Source organism: Nylanderia fulva, unplaced genomic scaffold (genome assembly GCF_048542155.1).
Source record: "Nylanderia fulva isolate GAGA-0341 unplaced genomic scaffold, ASM4854215v1 Scaffold33, whole genome shotgun sequence".
NCBI lineage: Eukaryota > Metazoa > Arthropoda > Insecta > Hymenoptera > Formicidae > Nylanderia > Nylanderia fulva.
In genome coordinates, this window is record NW_028190400.1 from 2,416,804 (window position 1) to 2,429,156 (window position 12,353).

The 12,353-nt window shown below is 47.3% G+C and overlaps 1 protein-coding gene and 1 pseudogene across 8 annotated transcripts in view; one reads left to right on the forward strand and one right to left on the reverse strand.

The window, feature by feature from the left end:
- The window catches only part of LOC114941244 (cytotoxic granule associated RNA binding protein TIA1), a 482,662-nt gene that overhangs the window by 345,868 nt on the left and 124,441 nt on the right, over nt 1-12,353 (forward strand). The gene's annotated exons all lie outside the window — the stretch shown is intronic.
- On the reverse strand, nt 4,402-5,441 carry LOC146722341 (uncharacterized; annotated as a pseudogene).

Here is a 12,353-nt window from a genome sequence, read left to right on the forward strand (position 1 = left end):
CCTTTTCATCTGTCTCTCATACCCGCTTGGCAGGTATTGCTGGCGGACAGCTTGGCGAAAGTCGGCCCAGCTGGCTATGGTATCGCGGATGTTGCGATACCACAGCAGGGCGTCTCCCCGTAAGAGTTCGGGTAGCCCTAACAGCATCTGGGCGTCGGTGTAGCCGTAGCCCAGGCACAGCTCTTCCGTACGCTCGAGGAATGCCAGAGGGTCCTTGCCCTCGAAGTGGCACCCCCATTTTCGGATCTGGTCCATGATCCTGGCTGGTTCAACAGGTGTCGGGGTGGTAGCTTCTTCGTCTTTGGTTGGGCTTCCGGTGGCCATTTCGACGTTGATAGTGGGCACAGGTAGGTGAGTTCGAAATAGCGCGGGGTTTAGCCCGACAAATCGGCGGAGGCGTCGGCGGACCTCGTCTAAAGTTCCTTGGCTATCGATTCCGTGTCTTTTGGCCAAGGCAATAGCTTCGGTTTTTGATAATTGATTTACCCACGCGGGCATCTGGATAGGCTTAAGCGAGTCGGGATCTCCACTGGGCAGGTCCCTGTTCGGGCGCCATGTAACGGTTCACCTTTCCCGACGCCGCGGATCGGCTCGCCGGTTCCAGGATTCGGGAGGAAGGGGGAGATTCAGACTCGCTTATTCCTTATTAACAATACTTTGGTTTATTCAAAAAGAAACAAGTAAACAAAATGATTGTTGGCATAAAGCCTAAATAGAGAAACTTATTGACTACTCGATATAAACGAAATGTTTGTTGGCATAAAGCCCTAAATAGAGAAACTTATTGACTACTCGGTATAAACAAAATAAGGAGGCGTATAGCCTGTAGCGGTGTCCGGAAAAGATTTACAAATTACCCGGTATAACTTAGATATACGGTGTACGGAGGCGTATAGCCTATGGCAGGAAGAAACCGGAAACCGGGAAACCCGGCGTAATGACGAGAAACCCGTCACCCGGTGTATAGCAGGAAGAGACCGGAAACCGGGAAAACCCGGCGTAACAACGAGAAACCCGTTGCCCGGCGTGTAGCAGGAAGAGACCGGAAACCGGGAAACCCGGCGTAACAACGAGAAACCCGTTGCCCGGCGTGTAACAGGAAGAGACCGGAAACCGGGAAACCCGGCGTAACAACGAGAAACCCGTTGCCCGGCGTGTAACAGGAAGAGACCGGAAACCGGGAAACCCGGCGTAACAACGAGAAACCCGTTGCCCGGCGTGTAACAGGAAGAGACCGGAAACCGGGAAACCCGGCGTAACAACGAGAAACCCGTTGCCCGATACTAAAGGTAGGAGGCCAGAAACCGGGAAACCCGGCGTAACAACGAGAAGCCCGTTGCCTGGCTAGGAGGTCTGGAGCAGGACTGGTGCCGGCTCATCCGTCGAGCCGGCTTATATACCCTGCCGGCGGTTCCCCCACTCTACCTCGAGGCTGTGGTGGGGGTAACGCCGGCGTCGTAGTGGGCGCCTCTGGGGGTTGTAGTGGGGCGCCCCTGGGGTAGGGTGACCCGTGTATCAGTTATGACTTTGTGCTTAGGGGCGCCTTAGGCGCCATAGCCTCAAGTGGCGGGCGGGTGATCGGCCCGCGAGGCGTTAGTAACGGCTACGCCGTTACAATCTTTTTGGGCCCCTCGCGTCGCACGAACACCTGTTCGGCCGTCGTTCCCCGTGTCGGGTACCGTCCACCAGTCGTAGCTCCTCGAACTGCTCACGCAGCGTCCTCGCGAAGTCGGCAGCGTCGTCCTCGCTGTCCGTAGGCCGTCGGCTCAGAAATTGCCCCGGGATCCTCAGCGTCTGGCCGTACACCAGCTCCGCTGCGGTCGCCTGCAGGTCGTCTCTCCACGCTGCTCGGATCCCAAGCAGCACTGTCGGCAGCACCTCTGTCCAGCGATCTTCTTGCTGACATTTGATGGCCGCCTTGAGCTGGCGATGGAACCGCTCGATCATTCCGTTTGCCTGCGGGTGGTACGCCGTCGTCCTCAGCTGCTGCACGCCCGTCAGCTCGCTGAGCCGCCGAAAAAGATGGGACTCGAACTGGCGCCCCTGGTCCGTGGTTATCCGCACGGGCGCCCCGAATCGGCAGATCCACCCTCCGTAGAAGGCCCTCGCGACCGTCTCCGCTTCCTGATCTCGCAACGGGAACGCCTCAGGCCATCGTGTGAAACGGTCTACGCACGTCAGGCAATATCGTTTGCCCTCCGAGACCGGCATCATGATGATATCCAGGTGGATATGCTCGAACCTGCTGGACGGCGCAGCAATTGTTCCGAGCGGTGCCGACACGTGTCGTGATATCTTCGATTGCTGGCAAGGCACACATGCTCGAGCCCAGACTCGGCAGTCGGCGCTCATCGACGGCCAAACGAAGCGCTGCGCCACGAGCTTGCCCGTCGCCTTTATTCCTGGATGCGCCAAATTGTGAATCAGGTCAAATGCGGCCCGGCGAAAAGGCCTTGTCAAGAATGGTCGTGGTGTTGTTGTTGCCGTGTCGCAGTAAATTGCTCTCCCGATTCCGGGAATCTCTACTTTCTCGAGCTTCAGCCCGGACTCTCGCCGCAGGTACTCTCCGACCTCCTCGTCCTTCTCCTGCGATTCCGCCAACGCGGCGTAATCCAGGGGAGAATTGAGCTCCTCGATCCTCGACAACGCGTCGGCCACGACGTTTTCCACGCCCGCTACGTGTCGAATGTCGGTGGTGAACTGCCCGATGAAGTCCAGGTAGCGGAACTGTCGCGGCGTGCTCTTCTCGGGCTTCTGGCGGAATGCGTATATGATTGGCTTGTGATCCGTATATATCGCGAACGTGCGGGCTTCCACCATGTGCAGAAAGTTCTTCACCGCCAGATAAACTGCCAAAAGCTCTCGGTCGAACGCACTGTACTTCGTTTTGGCTGGGCTTAGCCTTTTCGAGAAAAACGCCAAGGGTTCCCAGCCGTCCTTGCCTCGTTGTTGTAACGACGCGCCGATGCTTTGTTCGGACGCGTCGGTAAACAAAGCGAGCTCCGCGTTCACCCTGGGATGTCTCAACAGTGCAGCTTGGGCTAGGTTTGTTTTCGATGCCTCGAATGCCCGTTGTGCCCGCGCCGTCCACGATATCGTCGCCTTTCCTTTGATATTTCCCTGTAGAAGGTCGTTCAGGGGCGTCAATACTTCGACGGCCCCGGGCATGAACCTCCTATAAAAGTTCACCATGCCCAAATATCTCCGAAGCTCCTTCGCCGTCCTCGGCGACTGCATTGTCAGTATCGCCTCCACCCGCGCCGGCAGCGGGCGAGTTCCTCCTTCGGAAACCTCGTATCCGAGGAATTCCACGCTGCTCTGGCCGAATTTACATTTCGCGGGGTTGATGACGACCCCGTATTCTCGATGGCGCTCGAACAGCATCCGCAGGTGTTCGCGATGTTCTTCTTCCGATGATGACGCGACGAGGATATCGTCGATGTACGCGTAGCAGAAATCGAAATCGCGCAGAACTTCGTCTATGAAGCGCTGGAATGTCTGCGCCGCGTTGCGTAATCCGAATGACATGTACGGAAATTCGTACAAGCCAAACGGCGTGGTGATCGCCGTTTTCGGCACGTCTTTTTCCGCGACCAGAATCTGATGATACGCGCGCACCAAGTCCAACGTTGTAAATATTGTCTTTCCGGCGAGAGCCTGCGCGAAATCCTGAATGTGTCGCACCGGGTAGCGATCAGGAATCGTTCGCGCGTTTAACGCCCTGTAATCTCCGCAGGGCCGCCATTCCTCGCCTTTCTTTGGCACCATGTGCAGGGGAGCCGACCAGCAACTATTCGAAGGTCGCGCGACCCCGGCTTCCACCATTTTTCGAAACTCTCGCTTCGCCGCCGCCAATCGGTCCGGAGCGAGTCTCCGCGGCCTGCATGCGACGGGCGGTCCCGGTGTCGTCTCTATGTAATGCCGCGTGGCATGGATCGCGCCTCCCGGACGTCCGTCTGGCCTCGCGATGTCGGCGTACTGCTCCAGTAATCGGTGGTACTGCGTTTCTCCCGTAATTGTCTTTACGCTGGGTGCATCACATTGGATGCAACGTCCACGCGCGGTTAGACTCGTCAATTGGTCGATTAAACGCGATCCGCGTAAGTCCACCAGCAGTCCGTAATGTGCGAGAAAATCGGCGCCGATTATCGGTCTCGAGACGTCCGCGACCACGAACCGCCACGAAAATGCCCGTCGTAATCCGAAATTCAATTGCAGTGTCTCTGTTCCGTACGTCAAAATCGGTGTGCCGTTGGCGGCCGAAAGTTCGTAGGTGGATCTCTGCCGTGATCCTCGAACCATCTTCCGAGGGTACACGCAGAGATCCGCACCCGTGTCAATTAGAAAACTCACTTTTGAAGTCGCGTCGGTCACAAACAGGCGTCGCGTACCGTGGCCTGAGTCGCTCGCCGCCACTAGCGACCGGCCCCTGCGTTTCCCTGCTGCATCGAGCAGGGTGCCCTGCACTGTCTGGCGTCCGCCCCGAATTGCCAGTGATATCAGCACATTCCACTGGCCGGCGGATCGCGACCTCCCGATCGCGCGCGTGGGCGCGAACGCGAACGCGAACGCGGACGACGTCGGTCGTCCTCTCGACTTCCTCGGTAGCGCTCACTGCCGATTGCCTCAATTGAGTGCCGAATCGCCGCCATCTGCTCCGCGATCTCCTGCTGCATCGTCAGCCACATCTGCGCCAGCCGCACCTCAAATCTTGCCTCCAGAGACGCGGGATCACTTGCGCTCTGCCCCTGAGGCGCCACGGCTCTCGTCGCTTCCGCCACTTGAAATATCGGCGCCCGGGTCGCCTCGATTATCGCGTCCGCGATGTCCGCCAATTGTTCTGGCGTGTCTCCCGTTCGCGTCACCATATACGCCGGCAGCCGACTTAGCCAGATCGTTCGCAGGACCTGGTCGCCCACGACACTTCCGGCGAGGCCGCGCAGGTGCCGCAAGAACTGCGACGGCTTGCGATCCCCGATTTCCTCATGCTCGAGGAGTCTCCGGGTTTTGTGCTCCTGCGACAAGCTGAGCCGTTTGATCAGCTCTGATTTTAGTGTCTCATATGCGCGTTCCGCGGGCGGATTCATAATGATGTCGCGCACCTCGACCGTATAGCGCGGTCCGATGGCCGTCAGCGCGTACCCGAATTTCGTTGCGTCGACCGTAATTCCGGCGGCTTGGAAACTCCGGTCGACGATACTGAACCAGAGCTCAGGGTCCGACGGCGTGAACTCTGGCATTCGCATGCCCACGCGGCTCACCTCAGGGGCGGGTAAAAAATACCCTGGCGGCTGCTCCAATCTCGCCGGTTGCATCCCGGGCAGACTTATCGGCATTCCGTGGAGTCGCGGCTGCTCCAGCACTCGTGCCTCCGGCTCCGTCAGCGGGACGCTCGTTTCCTCGTCCCGTGTCACCACCATTGCACACGCACCGCACTCAGTAATTCGTGTGGTCAGAAAAATATAAAAAAATCGCGAATTTCCGCTTGTTCGCGATCACGTCGGGACGTCACCACTTTAGCGTCTCTTTCGCGCGTCGCGAGTGCTTAGGAGGAACGATGCGGGAATTAAATAAAGTTATGCAATGATTAAATTAACTGAATATATTCTTCAATGTAAACGGTACGCGTGAATACATAAACTTGATTTGCTCGGATTAATAAAGTAATGCGTCCGTGCGCGGCGACTATCGAAGACGGTATATCTCGTTATCTAAAAATCTCCTATTTATACCTTGCCTCAAAAACGCCCTTCGCTAGGCTTCGAGAGGCTTCGCGAATTTTCTATCTATTTTTACTTCTTTGTTTCTGTCCTACTCGTCTTTCGTCTTGTCTGTAATATTTTATTTATATTTATTTGTGCCTTTGTCCTTTTCGTATATGTCAGTGTTCGTATTCGTATGCGTGTTTTCCTTATTAATCTCAGGGAAGTATGTGACGATGTAATCGCCACAGTACTTTATTTTCATAATCTATCGATTAAAGGATACATTTAATACAAATTGATTACAAATTTGAGCTTAATGATAGAGTAAATAAGTTGTTATGAATCTTTAATTAAATATCGATTTTAAGCTTGCAACGTGTAACATGCAGGTGCGATATAACAACTAAAATTTGAGTTCCAACAATGGTTCTCTCTCATAGTATATCGATTAATAAACGTTGTAATTAAGATAATATGAATATTCATATATGTATTATAATTGTTGGAATAACATACAACGATATTATCCAATGCTTATATTATAATAATGGCCTTTCTATATTTGCACATGTATCGATCGGTAAACTATTGAAGCTTTAAGGGATGAAAAATGATATTTGAATAATGCTTAGCGATAGCGATAATATTAAAAGGTGAAAAAAACAAATAGCACGTATATTATATATTTTACATATTTTCATAAAATTATCTCAATTTGCTTGCTCTTTTATTTAAATAGAGAAATTTTATCGACACTTACAACTTGTTAAATGTACGTGTAACTACATAGATGGACTCGACGACGATTTATAAGGATGAAAATCACGTGTGTATCGTTAAATGAATTTTTCTGATATAATAAAACTGATACAATAAACTTATAGCTTAAATTCTGTTAGAAGATTTAACGATTATATATTTTTTATTACATTAGGTGTCCAGAGAAATCAATACCAACAAGATATTATCACTCTTCAATTCTTCATCTTAAATATATAATAATGAAGTCAATCGCAAATGAGATTATTTCTATCAAATGGGACACATCAGAGATTATTAATAAATCACAGTCATCAGTTAATGAGTCTACGGTTGTACAAAAATCGGGAGATTAGACAAAATTATTTAAACTGAAGTATTCGAGTGAATCGACAAATGCTGTGTTTCTCTTTCTACCTTCCTCACCACGCATTCCATTTTCCTCCCCGGTAAATCCATCAATCTGAAATGCAGACGGATGGCGCGCTTGACCGGCGAAAGGATAAAAGGAGCGATGGGGGGAATGAACCACCGGTGGCTGCAGCCGAGTTGTCGGGTGGGTAACGCTGCGTTTGCAGGTAGGAGAAGCGAGTAGGAGGCCACCATGTGGCGAGCAAGCAGGCAGGCAAGCTTTCACTATAGAATGCATTGAATCGCACCGAACTAAAAACAGCTTTCTGAATGTTTTATATACGAGATTACATACACACACATACACATACACTCCTATACCTTACCGTCGTAACACCTTCCTACGTACGCAATCCCCTTGCGTTATCAAACTCCTAGCTTTATGGCGGCGCAGCTTCTCCTTTCTACCCTCAACATTCTCGCGTCCTCGACGTCTTTCCGTATTCCTCATACCCGCTTCACATCTCGATTCCCTCTCCGCTCAAGGTGTTAGTAGTTTTTTTCATTCGCATTTCACACTTTGCATTTTACCATGTGTTTCGTCATGTGTGCGTTTTTTTTTTGTGTGTCATTCAATTGCACTACCCTGCCCATTGCAACACCGAACATTGTTATTGAACAGATAACAGAAGACAGGTATAGTTTTTTGCAAAAAAAAAAAAAAAAAGAAACAACAATAATTTCGTCGCACATGTTTATACAAAAAATAAAACTATTCATTCGCAGAAAGGCATCTGAATCTAAACAACTGTGTTATTATTTTTCCGTATTGTTATTCTCGTTGCATATACAATACAACTGCAGCATCTAAAAGCCACTTTCAAAGATGCGCGCAGTTAAAACGACAAGGACGAGATGGATATTATATACACAGAGACGGAGCGCGTTGATGCTTTAAATGTTTAAACATTGTTTACCGAAACATTGTTTTATTCAGCGTCGCTACTCGTCATCTCTTCGTCGCACGCGCATACATCTCTGTCCTATCTCATTCCTTCCTCTATCTTATTACCGTTCCAGCTGCCTCCTCTTATCTACCTATCTACCTACTCTCCTTCGTTCTCGAACCTCATACCACCACCTGGCACATTGAAAGTTTCGTACTGCGCAGTTTGTCACCGACCCCCGTAGCTTAGGCTGGCAGGTGCGCCCGCCTGGTAGGTATGGACCACGGCTCGCTTGCGATTAATGGAAAACGACATAAGCTCCGCTGATTCCACCCGTCCTTGCCGCTAATGACCTCGAACTCCGTCAGAAAGAGGAAGAGGAGAAAGGTGGAACGCGAGATCTTCGTTTCACTCATTAACGGCAAATCCGCCGCGCCCAGATAGAGTACGATACGATACGAAACTCGCGTAAAACGAGATTCCAACGGAGAGAAAGATAGGGAGGAGGAAGAGAGAAAGAGAGTTTATTTGATGATCCGACGAATCACGACCCGAGAAGGAGAGAAAATTCCTCGCCTGGATGCGGTAGGAGTACCAATTTATTATCCTCTTCTCCCTTTCGCCGTTCGTACACGCGCTTTTAATGACATTAACAAGCAGATGAAAACTCTAAACGCCTCTCTCGCTCCAATACCACGATACGTTCGGAAAATCACTGATCTCGCTTGAAATATATTGTCTTCACCGCGCATGCCCGTAATGCGCGGCATTAAATCACTTTTCGCTGCGCTAACTTTCCTCGCGAGCGAAGTTCGCAAGTCATGTAGATTTATGGAATGTAACGCATATACATTTTGATTAAATTTATCCTTACGACGCGTGCGTAAAATCTATCAAATTATTCCCGCAGCGGGATTAGCAGGATCGAGGCACAAACGCCGCTCTTGCTCTCGCCATTCAAGAATATCATGATAAAATTTTAGACCGCGCACATTTTCCCCGTTACTGAGCACGATATACGAGAATTGTCGAGAATAATCAGGATCATAACTCGTTACGATTTCTTTGGACGCAGTCCCGTGTATTGTACACTTAGCGATGTTAAGATTTAATATAATAGTGCATAACAGTGAAACACGGACCTGGCAAGCATTCAATGATATACAACATTGACATGATAGCCAATTATAGATATCCCATCGCTGAACTTCGATATCTTGTTTCGTTACATGTAAGATATATACATACATATGGTATGTCACGTTACGGTACTATCATTAATACGTATGCGTGTATCGCGGATCGATCGATAGACCAATGATTCATCGAAAACGACTAGGGAGAATCAATGACAAATGCCGATGATACGGCTGGAGTCAAGCGATATTGTTCTAGAATAGAATAACATTTTATGATAATAATATTACATTATTAGCATAGTGGTATGTGTTATTAATGATAATATAATATGCATATATATGTATATATATGCATGTAATACAGTCATGACATAAAGCGTTATAATTATTACGTTTGTACATTAATAATGTAATTGCGCGCTGGAAATTAGACAAATCTATTTAAATTAGTCTGATTTAGATGATAAATATGTATACATTAGTTATAAATTAAATGTAAAAGCTAAAATAAATTATATTAGTATATTCATAGATTTAATAATATTTATCGCGACAGAAATTTTGAAAATATGCAAAACTAATTAACTACTTATTAAATCATGATATCGATGATGATAATAATACTAATTAATATAAAGCGCGAGCGCGCTAGCAAAAAACAAAAGTTTCAAAATATCAGATACAGTTACTGTGTTCATGTACGTACAATGTGTAAGCATATTATTTCACAAAAGTGTGCGCAATATGTTTCGATATATTCATAAACGATATATACGGACAAATATACGGCGCGCGCTGCTGCTTGCTCGCCAAACTTGAGTGGCTTACTCGAACGAAGCCAAAACCTTTCCTCTTCGTTAGATTCCATCAGCAACCCTTTCCCTCCTCCTACTACTCAACTCGCGCCTTACTGCCGCCGGTGGTTAGTTTTCGGATATGGGTAATAGTAATTCGTTTCAGTTTCGCACGCGGAGCACCGTGGGGTGGGTTCCTAAATCATCAGATAATTACTTTGGTAATTAATTACAACTCTGTTGGGCCGTGGACCCACCAGCCACGCCAGTAGTAGTAAAGTAAAGGGAGAGAACGTGCCTCACTAATAAACGAGCCGTCAAGGCGCCTCTCGCTCCTCTCGCGAAGCGCGCTCGTCCAACCCATTTTCCATTATTCTTCCTATTATAAATCACTCATCAACTTTTTTTAACGCGCTTTCCCTTTGCCACCCTCTACCTCTTCCGTTCCTTGTCGCCGCGCGTCGCCGCCGATGCTGCCGCGCAAGAAGTGAGAAGCTGCGCTCAACGTCGCTCACGGATCTAAAAACCCTCACTGCGAGAGGAATGGATCGCTCTTACCTCGACTTCGATGACAATTATACTGTCTAATGGACAAAATGAGATCACTAGAAAGATTACATCTGTCTTGGGTATTACATTAGAATGTGTTTCAAAGACTGTTCTATTCGATTTGAGATTATTCAAATCTGAAGAGAGAAAGCCTAGTTGGAATAATCGCTTGTTTTTAGTAATTCAAGAAAAACAGCCGGTGCATTATCACAATTATACCTTTTTTATTTTATACTACTTAATTATCGGAATTATATTGTACACTTGATTATTCAAATATTGAATATGTTAAGATTAATATATAAAAATAAAAATAATACCAACAATTATATATCTGCAGTGAAAAATAAAACGGCATATGATATTTCACGATACTTGATAAGATGCAGGTATATACTTATGACAGACTAAGACAGCACGTTAACTTCGATGAGCGATCATTCGAGTATCGGAACGGCCGTAGGTTTACAAGTTTGACAACACAGATCGTATAAGTTCTTTGAAAGGTCGTGACAACTTAGGGCTCAGGACTTCAGGGCTGGGGTTTATAAGATACATCTCAATCCAGAAAGTTACGAAGCAGTCTCGATACGGCCACTAACGCTCGCATAAGTTTCCCAGTTGGTCGTCCATTAGTTAATTGTGGTTTCCGGATCAGGATTCTGTCAGACATCTTTACGACAAATTGCTAAGAGAAAGCGGTTTAAGAGCGTATGTCGCTAACGTAACTATAACGAGAGTGGAGTGTGTGTGAGAGCGTAGAAAGGGTAGGCCGTCCTGGGAGCGGTGTCGTGTGTTGAGGGTAAGTTTGACGATTTTCGCGTACCTCGCGTTGCTGATCAATGCAAGTAATCAGTCTTGCCGCGAATACCTAGACATGACAGCGCAGCCGCGTCTCGAACTTCACCACGTTGCTCTCTGTTCTCAATTTCAACCTCCTCTTATCGATGACCCACCATTTACCATTACGCAAACTTTTCTGATCGTTCCAGTTATCGAAGAAAGGTCGTCCAAGATCCGCGGGAAAGCTGCTATCCGTTGTTATCACCGCGAACGCAGACTTCCAGGTCTGGAAAAAAAATTACGATGCACATACTCGTGAGCACTCGAGAGAAAATAATTTATTATCCAATAGATTGATGTTTTTTCCTATGAACGGTTCTGGCGAATAAAGTCGCGATGACGGAAATTTAATGCTTCGAAAAAATATGTGCAAAGTCGGCGTATCATTTTATTTAAGCTCATATAGATAATGTATATTAATTTTTGTTTCACTTTTCATTTTTTTTTTAATTCTAATATTATCAAAATCTTTGTATCAAACTTGCAACTAAATTTTTTTTTATTTTGACTAATTTTAAATTTATTCATCTACAAACACCTATATCTGATTCATATTATTTACACTATATTGAACAAATATATTTTTTATAAATTTGTCTGACTTTTCTTCAACTCTTCAAATAATACACGTTATTTTTAGAAGAACTGATCGAGCTTAACGCAATTCTTAACACGCGTTGCTAATATATATGTAGAAAAAATGCTTGATAAAAAAGTAAGTAGAAGCTTACGGTGAAAGAGATAATACTTGTATTCACCGAAAATCCGATTTAAGAGAATGTATGTTCGCATGGAAATACGAGAAATCTCCTCCAAAAAATACCGCAAGGTTGTTCTTCCTTCAACACTAGCGAATAAACTAGCAGTGATTTTCCATTGCGATGAATAAATTGGTAATCGAGTTATCGGAATTCGGAGTCGATGTAAATGGAAGAAATTCGAAATCCATTCGGTCAAAGTGGCGGTGCTGGCCTCGGGTACACTAGCCGTGTCAGAAAACTCATGCCGATGGGGATAACGCCCTCTCCAAGACGATAATGTTGCAAATTTATATTCCGAAGGCGATCGAGCAAAGCTGCTGAATGTGCACTCTTGGCCGCGACTGGTTTGCCCTTCCCAGAATGCCACCCCCTCCTAAACCACTTCTTTCGCGTCTTTTTCTTCTTTTTCTCTTGCTCCTTCTCGCCTTTCATATCTTTTGTGCATGCCATACAGCCCGATGATGTTCGACATCTTGTCGTCAATCACAAAGTGACAATCAATTTT